Genomic DNA, 9,727 nt, shown 5'->3' with positions numbered 1-9,727 from the left:
AAAGCTTATGATTCAGTTTTCCACTGTCCATCCTGTTTCCCTTTCTTAAGGAGAAAAGCCTATCCAAGCATCCCTGCTATCTGCAGGCAGCATACTAAGTGGCTTTGGAACCTTTGCACTGCAGCACACATCCAGTGTGTGAACTGCGATATTCTGAACCTGTCTCCAAGCTCTCCCTTACCTTGCAGCAAGAACTGGAGCTCAATCCAAACACCACACAGCAACTTCAGTTGGAACAGCGATCAGGCATCACTGGTGATGTAACACTGATCCTCCATAAGCCCTGATAACCAGTGTCAGATGTGCTCCTGCAGTAGAGTTTAAAGCCTGGGGAGCAATTATATTACCTAGCCTTACCCCCTGGATCTTTATCAGGACATTGCATTTCCCCTCAGCTATCTCTGAACACATCACATCTCCCCAAAAGATATCCAAGTCCTTGTCTGTAACAGTGAGAGCAAGAGAATTCACCACTCTCCTCGATAACATCCTAGAGGATAACATATCCAGGCTCTTCGGGCTGTCTGCCATGGAAGAGGAAAGACCGAAAGGTGCGAGACACAGCCACAGCGGATGGTCTGACAAGGAGCAGCCTGGCTGGAGCACAGCGGCCGCTAGAGGATCTGTCCAGCCAGGGGCGGCAAGCACTCCACAGCCAGCCACGGCTCGCCCACCGGGGGAGGTCAGGGCGTCCGTACCCTGCTTCCCGCCAGGCCACGCAATGCCAGCTCACCTTTATTCTGCCCTCTAGGCAGCTTTAGGTTCACAGCCGGGTGGCAGAGTGTCGCAACAGTGACATGGAAGACAGCCTCACAGCCGAGGCTGGGGTTCCTTGCTGGCGCATTCCCAGCCTACATGCCCTCAGCTGCTGTGTTTCTCACACAATGAACATCCCCATCCCCTCCAAAACCTGACAGCCCTCTGGTCTTCCTTCCCCACAGAAGTCCACGTATCCTTCATCCCTGCAAAGGCAATCTACTGTATCTGCCAGCATACCCTTAAGGAAAAAGTGTCCCAGATGTACACAAAGGCTATCCTCTGGGCCTCAAAGGATCCCCTCAAAGGGGTTACTTTATTATCTCACCCACAGCGTTCATAAATTACATCTGAAGCTTTGAAAGGCAGCACCCCCCACCCCAAATACCAGCTAAACTGGGACACAATTTTGTTCTCCAAAGCATCAGCATCCAGCATCCTCACAGCCACACTCCATCCCCTTCCAACCCAAATTCATTCAAAAGCACATGGCAATCCAGCCCTTTATTACCATTACCACACTTAGCAGAAGCATCCTCAAGCACTGCTGACAACTGCCACTTCCATGTACCACCCTGCTCGAGCAAGTGCCTGCCCTTTGTGCTTGCTGACCCACCTGACTGCCCATCACCTCTCTGGCACAACACTGTCATTACCACACTTTGGCACCATGCCCAAGCACCTTGTACCCTGGGAATCCCAGATGCCTTCAGTATAACCTCCCCAGGACTCGGCTGCCAACACAAGCTACATGTACCCACAGTTGTGCATTGCATCCTCTAAACCATAAGGGGAACTGTTGTTCTGCTCTGGCCAACACTTTCATCCTCCCTTTTCTACCCCACAATTACCAGTCTGCCATCATCCCAACAAGATCCTGACTACAAGATGCAGGGAAAAAAGGGAAGGACTTGAGCATACCCAAGCTTAAGCTTCTGCTAAAAAGACAAGACACAAACACTTTGGAAACTGACCAGAGATGATGAGACTTTCTGGAGCAGGAGTTGCCTCATTTGAGGTATTGCACAAGGAGCATTGGCCTCAGGTGGGACTTCCAGCCTGTCACATGATACACAGCAGCATGTTCACTTCCTCCCTGACCTAACCTGCAGGCTCTACACTGGCAGCCAACAGGCTGATCCAGATAAGAGAGCAATCATAATAGCTTTATTTGATACACAGCATGTCCCATGATCAGAATTGACAACTTGGATACAATAGCCCCAGAGTAACCACTTCCCTGTAAGCACTCCCCAGTTTCCACCTTTGCCCTACTTCTGCAGATAGCACATTAAGGAAATAAGCACTAAGATGTAAAGCCACGTGCTTCCTGACTGACAACCCCTGAGTCTGACACAGCATCCCCACCTGCTACCTGCCAGGCACCATGCCCCTCCCAGCCACGAGCTGATCAAGTGAAATCTCAGCAGCAAGGGCCAAGGAAGGACACTGCTAGCATCAGGCTGCATGGTTATGCCAGGGGTGCACCAAGCAGGGGCAAAGACTGCATGGCCAGAACAACACAGCAGGTAAGCACCAAGCACCCTGTTCTGCAGCAGCATGCCACACAAAGCACATTGCTATGAAAAATAGCAATGCTTCACAACAGTACAGCACAGACCTCAACGAGTTCTGTGTGGAGACATTATGGCACCAGAAGCAGAATGCTTCCAGAAGCAGAATGCTTCCTTTTGCCCTGAAGCCCTGCTGAGCTCAGGAAATTACACCCTCAAAGGCTTTCTGCTTTCCTAACCTTCAGGTGACTGAATCGCCCCATAAAACCTGGCTTGTGCTCATGCACACCCTGCCACAATTCCAAACAACAAGAATTCGAGGAGTGTGGTTGGTGCTGTTAAGGTGAGCATGGTACCAATCACATCAATTATTGCAACTGGAAGACAAGGTGCCAAATGACTGGTTAGAAATGGTGGAATTAAGATGACAGAGATGTCATTGGTAATTCAAGGAGTCACAGCAAAGGCCAGCTGCCAAACTAAGAATGCCTGATAAAGCCCACCCGTAAGAAATGAACACCCAAGCCTTGTCTATCTCACTAACACCTCTTCTATTTGAGGAAAGGGGGTCTCTAGGTTTTGCACGCTAAGGGGCTGATCATGGCACCATTCTGCATGGGACAGATGTGGACAGCAAGGGGCAGTTATGGGGAAAGATAGCAGTACCTCAAAAAAGGGACAGGAAAGAAAGATCTCGGTTGGACTCCAAATACACTTCTTCAAGTAGGGGTCCTGCCATAATTCAGAATTTACATTGATCAAAAGCACTCTGGGAACTACTGAAATCTCAGGAGAGCTCAGATCTTCTCCTCTCCAGCATTATAGCTTACTCCAATTCACCAAAATGCCACTTTTTTCCCCATGTAAAATTCTGTCACTAGCTCACAAACTGGTTTGCGCTGTTCTACAGCAGATAGAGTGCTTCTTTAGGTACCTCAGTCATGGATGGGAAGGAATCCTGGGAGCTGCAGAAATGGAAGTGATTTTTTTCATGGCTTGCCACTCCCTTGGGCACAGCTCCTCAACCCTATCTTAACAGAAGCAAACATACAAAAGTCCAAAGACAAACACAGGAATTACTATTGGATTTTGTGATAAACATGCTCAGGTGACAAAAACCAGAATAGGCAGCAGCTGTCAAAGCTTTGATCCACTCCTTAAATAGGCCCTGTTAAGCTACAGTAATGGGGATCTCTATCCAGGGATTTAAGATTAATTTCTCCCAGGAGTAACTTTTTTCCTGGGGGAAATGAGGGGGGAAAACCCTCCTCTTCATCATTCTCCCCCATACACCAAACACTTCATGTCACAGTTTCTAGACCTTATACCATAGAAGACAGACAAACCCCCTCTAGTTCTAGAAAGGGAAATGATCCCCAGGTCACAGCCAGCCCAAGGTACTTCTTGGTGCTGATCTCTCTCTCCTGATGAAAGTCATGACCATGACAGTCATCTAGTTAGTGACATCTAATTCTTTGCTCCGCCAGCAGACAAAGGGAAACAGCTGCTCTGTCTCCTCTCTGCTCCCCCATCATGATTGCCTTTCATGGGGCTGTGATGGGAACAGAGCCACAGTGCTACCAGGGAGAACCATGAGGCCAGACACTGCCTTGGCAGCATGGTTGGCAGAGCATGGCCTTGATCCCTAACTCCACCTGTTAAATGTTGGCAGCCTGGTTCTGAGGCCACTTTCCAACATTGCCCAGCACAGGACCCTACCCTGGGAGCTCCCTGTTGTGCCCAAGCTGGGAGAGAGCTGGGACAAAGTACTGCCAGCCCCCAGACTCCATATCCTGGGCTCTTTGTTTTGACATACAGAGCCTAGGAGGAGCCACAGAAGATAGTTTCTCTGCTGCCTGTGATGGAAGCAGAGCTAACCTAAACACACAGTCCAGGTTCCATGGGGTCAGTAATTGTTTGATCACATTCAAGACCAGCCAGAAAAAAAACCCTCTCACTGTGCAGAGCTACTTCTGGGGAAGGTTACCACATCATTTAGGCTGAGAAAGTTGGGCTGTTCAGCCTGGAGAAGAGAAGGCTGCATGGAGACCTCATAGCAGCCTTCCGGTATCTGAAGGGGGCCTATAGGGATGCTGGGGAGGGACTCTTCATCAAGGACTGTAGTGACAGGACAAGGGGTAATGGGTTAAAACTTAAACAGGGGAAGTTCAGATTGGATATAAGTAGGAAGTTCTTTCCTGTTAGGGTGGTGAGGCATTGGAATGGGTTGCCCAGGGAGGTTGTGAATGCTACATCCCTGGCAGTGTTCAAGCCTGGCCTTGGACAAAGCCTTGGGTGGTATGGTTTAGTGTGAGATGTCCCTGACCATGGGAGGGGGGTTGGAACTAGATGATCTTAAGGTCCTTTCCAACCGTAAGTATACTATGATTCTATGATCATGCCATCTGAGTACAAAAGCAGGCCCCTCCACCCTGCAGCTGTTTGCTGTACCCACGCAAAGAATGACACAGGCTTATGAAGCACTGTCCTACATTCAGAAATAGCATATTCATAGGGAGACTGGCACGCAAGCAGCAAGAGCAAGCAGCGCTGACCTGACATGCAGTCCCCTGCCTGCATCGCCACAGGGTGCAGCCAGAGCTCTGCCGAACAGGCACTCACATCCACAGACCCTGCTCCTGGGGGAGCTGCAGCAGTGAGACACAGCAGCACTTAACAGTGCCCTTTGCAGACTGAGCTTGGATTTGGCTCCAGCAAGGGTGGCTTTGGAGCCTTGATGCTCTCCGCAAGACACTGGCTGCAGCTGGTGTCCAGTATCCAGAAACGGGTCCCTGTCAGCAGGTGTGAGGGCTCTGCCTTGTTCTCTTGTGCAAAGAAATCTTTATCCACAGAAGTGTTCAGTGTGGCACTCTCAATGGTAATAAACCTGACTGTGGTCAGGAAATCTTCCACTGGAAGAAGCATCAGACAGAACAGCTCTATGTTACAATACAGTCTTGATTTCCTGTCAATTTGGTTCACTCCTGCAGCTCCTGGGATGGTAGAAGCATCATGCTTCATGTCTCCTACATGAGGACTACCCAATGTTTTTTCTAGCACAGAAAAACTCACAGAAATGAGGGGGGGGAAGCTCACAAAAATAAGTTTTGTTTCTGTCCTAGTCAGACTCCTATTCAATCCTACAGCACACAGCATGGCTATGCCCAGACGCTCCACATGGTAAGTGCTGACATTTTGTGCTCTGCCCCTGCAGGAATGCCTCTCTCCCCAGCCCTGGCTCACAGCCGTCTCTTCCCCTTATGCAACACTGCTCCACTTCCTGCGCAGTGATGGCTCAGTGCAGCAAGAAGCATTGCCACATCAGTGCACAGGCTACACAGATAGCCTGCCAGTGAGGCAGCTCTGCGGCTTCAGCACTCATTCTACTGCCCAAGTTCAAGTTACATTTTTTCATTATTACTCTCCCCTAAACATACCCCTTATAAATAATAAATATCAAACTATCTGAAACCAGAATCTGGTGCTATAATTAGACACCCCTCATGCACACATTGCTGGGTTATACAACACAGCTTGGAGCGCTGGGTACTGCGTGAAGCCATATTAGCATTTTATTCACATCACAAACAAATTCTTAAAGCAAAGCCTCTCAAGTGTTCTTGGTTATGAGCTTTGGTTCAGATCACAAGGCCATCTCAGAGTATGCAAACAGATTTCCCTGGTCTGACAATAAACCAGAGATGAACTCCAGTCACTAGTGTGTGCCAGTCCACAGGGCTAGAACAGAGTTAGCCGGAAGTAAAACCTCCAGCACACATACCAAAGGGATGCCTGGTCCTTAGTATCAATTGTTTGACCCCATTTATTGCACACAACTCGTTAATGCAGACACAGCTAGTCACAGTCCTGTGCAAATCTCAACGCCAAGCGCTACTGCCAGACCAAGAAATGTCTTTAACTCATTTAAAGGATCAGCTCAAATCAAAAGCCCAGCTCCAAACTCCAAGGCTTCACTGCTCAACTTTCTCTTCCCAGCAGCAAGGCAAGCTCCTGACTGAATCTGTTCCTACAGCAGCACCAGGAAGCTGTAGTAACATCAATAAACTCTACAAATATTTCATATTACCCATTTTCAGCTCACTAACAAAATGACAGCTCCATCTTTTATAAAGAACTAGGGGTAAAGAAATGCCGTGCTGCAGCAGCACATGCTTTTCAGGAGGCCTATAGATCCTGGTGGCAGCAAGAGCCGTATGGCATGTCCAAAGAGCAGCACAGACAGCAGAGAGACAAGCTCTGTGTGCAGCTCCCCCACCTACCTGCTACGGTTTATAACCAAGTATTTGTGCATCCAAATCTCACTGAATGCAGCAGGATTAAAATACTTCTTGGTTCTTTAAAAATCCAGCCCTGGGGCTGTCCCTTCCACTGACTTCACTTGGCAAGAGCCTAACTGGGTAGTATAAAGCCCAAGCCTTGCCAGAGGCACAGCCAATCTGTACAGCTCTTTTGGAATCTGCATCTGCCAAACAACAACATGAGGAAAAAAAAAAGTAGGTTCAACATTTCAGATGTGTCATTTCCCAAGATAACTATCAACTGTTAAGAACATTCACGTAACCAAAAAGCAGTACCAATGGTCAAAGACAGTACTTCAGCTGTCCCTAGTCAGCACCAACATTTCTAAAGCAGAGGGAGATTGCCTAATTCAACCTGAAGTTGAGATTTCTCCCAAACACAAGTTTTCTGCATTATCTACAAGATGGAAACTAAATAATTCAAAACTTAACTGGATCTAGGTCACTGGCAGAGGTTTGTTTTTCAGCAAGATGTCCCACAAGGATTGGCTACTTTTTCTTAACTCGCTGCTGAATTCCAACATCATACTTAAGGATACCCAATAGCAGATGGAGTGGATGAGATGAGAAGTATGAAGGATACTGACAAAGGCCAACTTCAGCTCATCAGCGCTGGGCTCTGTCTTACTCTCACACAAGATATAAACTTCAGCTGCAGAGGAATCTTCTCTGTGACCACTGAAGGTCTACAGAATAATTGTGAGAGATGTGCAAGAAGTATCAGGTAATGCAAGCTGTCTTCTATTTGCAGTGCAGGGATCCACACATGCACCTGTAAGGGTGAAAACCACTTCAAAAGAGGAGACTAGATTCAGCTCTTCCAGAGGATGAATCCATAGAGCGACTTCTCTTGGTTGGCTAGGGAAGGAGCTCTAATGGCAATGCCACTGCTACATGGCTGGTAACCTTTCTGAGCTTCTCCTCAGGCTCATTAGGCATATGCAGTTCACAGGAGAATTGCGAAGGCAAATCTTTAACCCTGAAATATATTTTGCATGTTTGCAGCCACTACAACAAGCAGTCCAGGGTCCAATGGTTGACCTTACTTTGGGGTATGTCATTTTTTCCTCTCCTCTATTTATTTGCAAGTTATATAGAATCAGGAAATGGTGTCAGGACAAAGTTCAAATTAATTTCCCTATTATTATTATTATTATTGTGTCTTGCACAACCATTTTTACAGCAGACCTTTAATGACTTGTTTAGTCCCGGTACAAGGCTGAGATTACAGGTATTTTCAGGTAACCTTGGCAGGTCATCAATACGTTTTGGAAAAAGAGTTTTCTTTTTCACATTTCTTTATCAAAGGAGATTGCAAAGATTATGCTTGTTCCGGAGAAACTAGAAGGTGCTGGATCCTCAAAAGGATACAAATCATATGAAAAGCAATTTGTCTCTACTTAGCACATGAAAAATTTCTCACAGCTGCTTTAGCACAAGCAAGCCACTTGCATCCTTAAGTACTAGAAATACAACAAACTGTTGAATGTACAAGCCAACTTTATCACACCCCTACGTTAAAAATGACATATGAAATAAACAGTTTATTCCTCTGCTCAAGGTTTCCAGACAGATTAAGTCAACCCAGGGACAATAAACTTCAAAGAAACACTGTGCAACAGCTTAAAAAGGCTGTATTTAGAGGAAGTACAAGCTCTCCAGACATGCAGTATCCAACTTCCAAGAACCTGATCTATGTAGGATACCTCAAACTGCACATAAGAACTGAGACATTAATACATTACATTTTAAAATCCTAATATTTCATGCCTCACTCCCCAAATTCCATGTCATATGTTCAGCAGAACAGCATGGGAAAGGATGAGAGATTTTAGATTACAACTGTCAAATTTCTATCAGTCAAGGCCCTATGGATCTTGTGCAGACCCCATGCTGTCACGTCAGTGTTTTTAAAGATTTTTTTCTTTTTAGTCCCTGACTTTAATGGGTGTTTTGTACCACTACTTTCTGCAGAATCAGACCTTCAATGCATCAGCTGCTAATGTCTTCACTGGTTAAAACTTAACTATCTGGGAGAGGTCAGTACAGCTACTGGCCCTATCCAAATCATTATCAGCAATTAAAGCTGAGGCAGATATTCTCAAGATTCTTCATCTCTAAACTTCTTATTTCTTTCCCACCTAAGAACAGATGATAGGAGCAGAGTTCTGAATTTGAAAATCTGGAGTGTCGACTTATTTTTTTTAACGCCCTCCACTGCCTGCATGCCTCTCCCACTGGCCCAGTAACTACCTCATGATTTGATTGCTGCGCACACCATCAGCCACGTATTTGTAATACGCAACACCCTGGGACATGCAGCCACATCCACCAGCCACAGCAAAAGCCAGACAATGGAGCCACTGTTTCAGCCTTGCCTCCTGGCCCACCTTCTCAGCTCAGGTCTTTGCCTCTCAGCTTCCTGTCAGTGCTACTAGATCTGAGCAATCAGTGCAGTTCTCCTTAATGCTCCACTTTCTGGAGGCATAGACTGTTAACAAACATACATACAAAAAAACCAAGCCTGAAAACAGGAATATAGGTTTTGGAAGACAGGAAGGCAATTAGAAGTCCAACAGATGGTAAATTCTAACCCAAACTATTCTATGATCCTATGAGTCGGAATTTTTAAGCCAGTCACATAACTCTGGGCTCCTAAGCATAGTTTGGGGGAGGTTGGGGAGAAGAGATTTTTGTATATATTTGTACAGCTGACAGCTTTTTACTGGCAGTGTCAGAGAGGCATAGTAAAAGCCTCCTGTTAACCTGCAGACACTTTATGAGATCTGCTCTTTGGATCATGGTGTTGCTCAACCTTAAAGTCAGACAGGCTCCTGTGCGTTTGCGTAAGCCTCCAAGCTTCCTCATCGTGCACCATTCTCCTCCTCCAAAGGCAGCTTGCCCTCCTTCCTGCACAGAGCTGGCAGCTCCCCACAAGCCAGCTAACCCTGCAGCAACAGGGCTGCTAACCACCTGCTCCAACAGCACTCCCACGCACAGGCTGGCACAGCAGACTCCTCCCTACGTACAGATTTGAACCAAAGCCACTCGTCATGCAGCTCAGCTCTCTCCCCTTACTTCCTCACACACAATCAGCTGTCACTCTTGCAGGGCAGGGGGATGCTGTAGCCCCGCCCC

Source organism: Lathamus discolor, chromosome 6, assembly GCF_037157495.1.
Source record: "Lathamus discolor isolate bLatDis1 chromosome 6, bLatDis1.hap1, whole genome shotgun sequence".
Classification (NCBI taxonomy): Eukaryota; Metazoa; Chordata; class Aves; order Psittaciformes; family Psittacidae; genus Lathamus; species Lathamus discolor.
Note: the sequence above shows the minus strand (reverse complement) of the source record.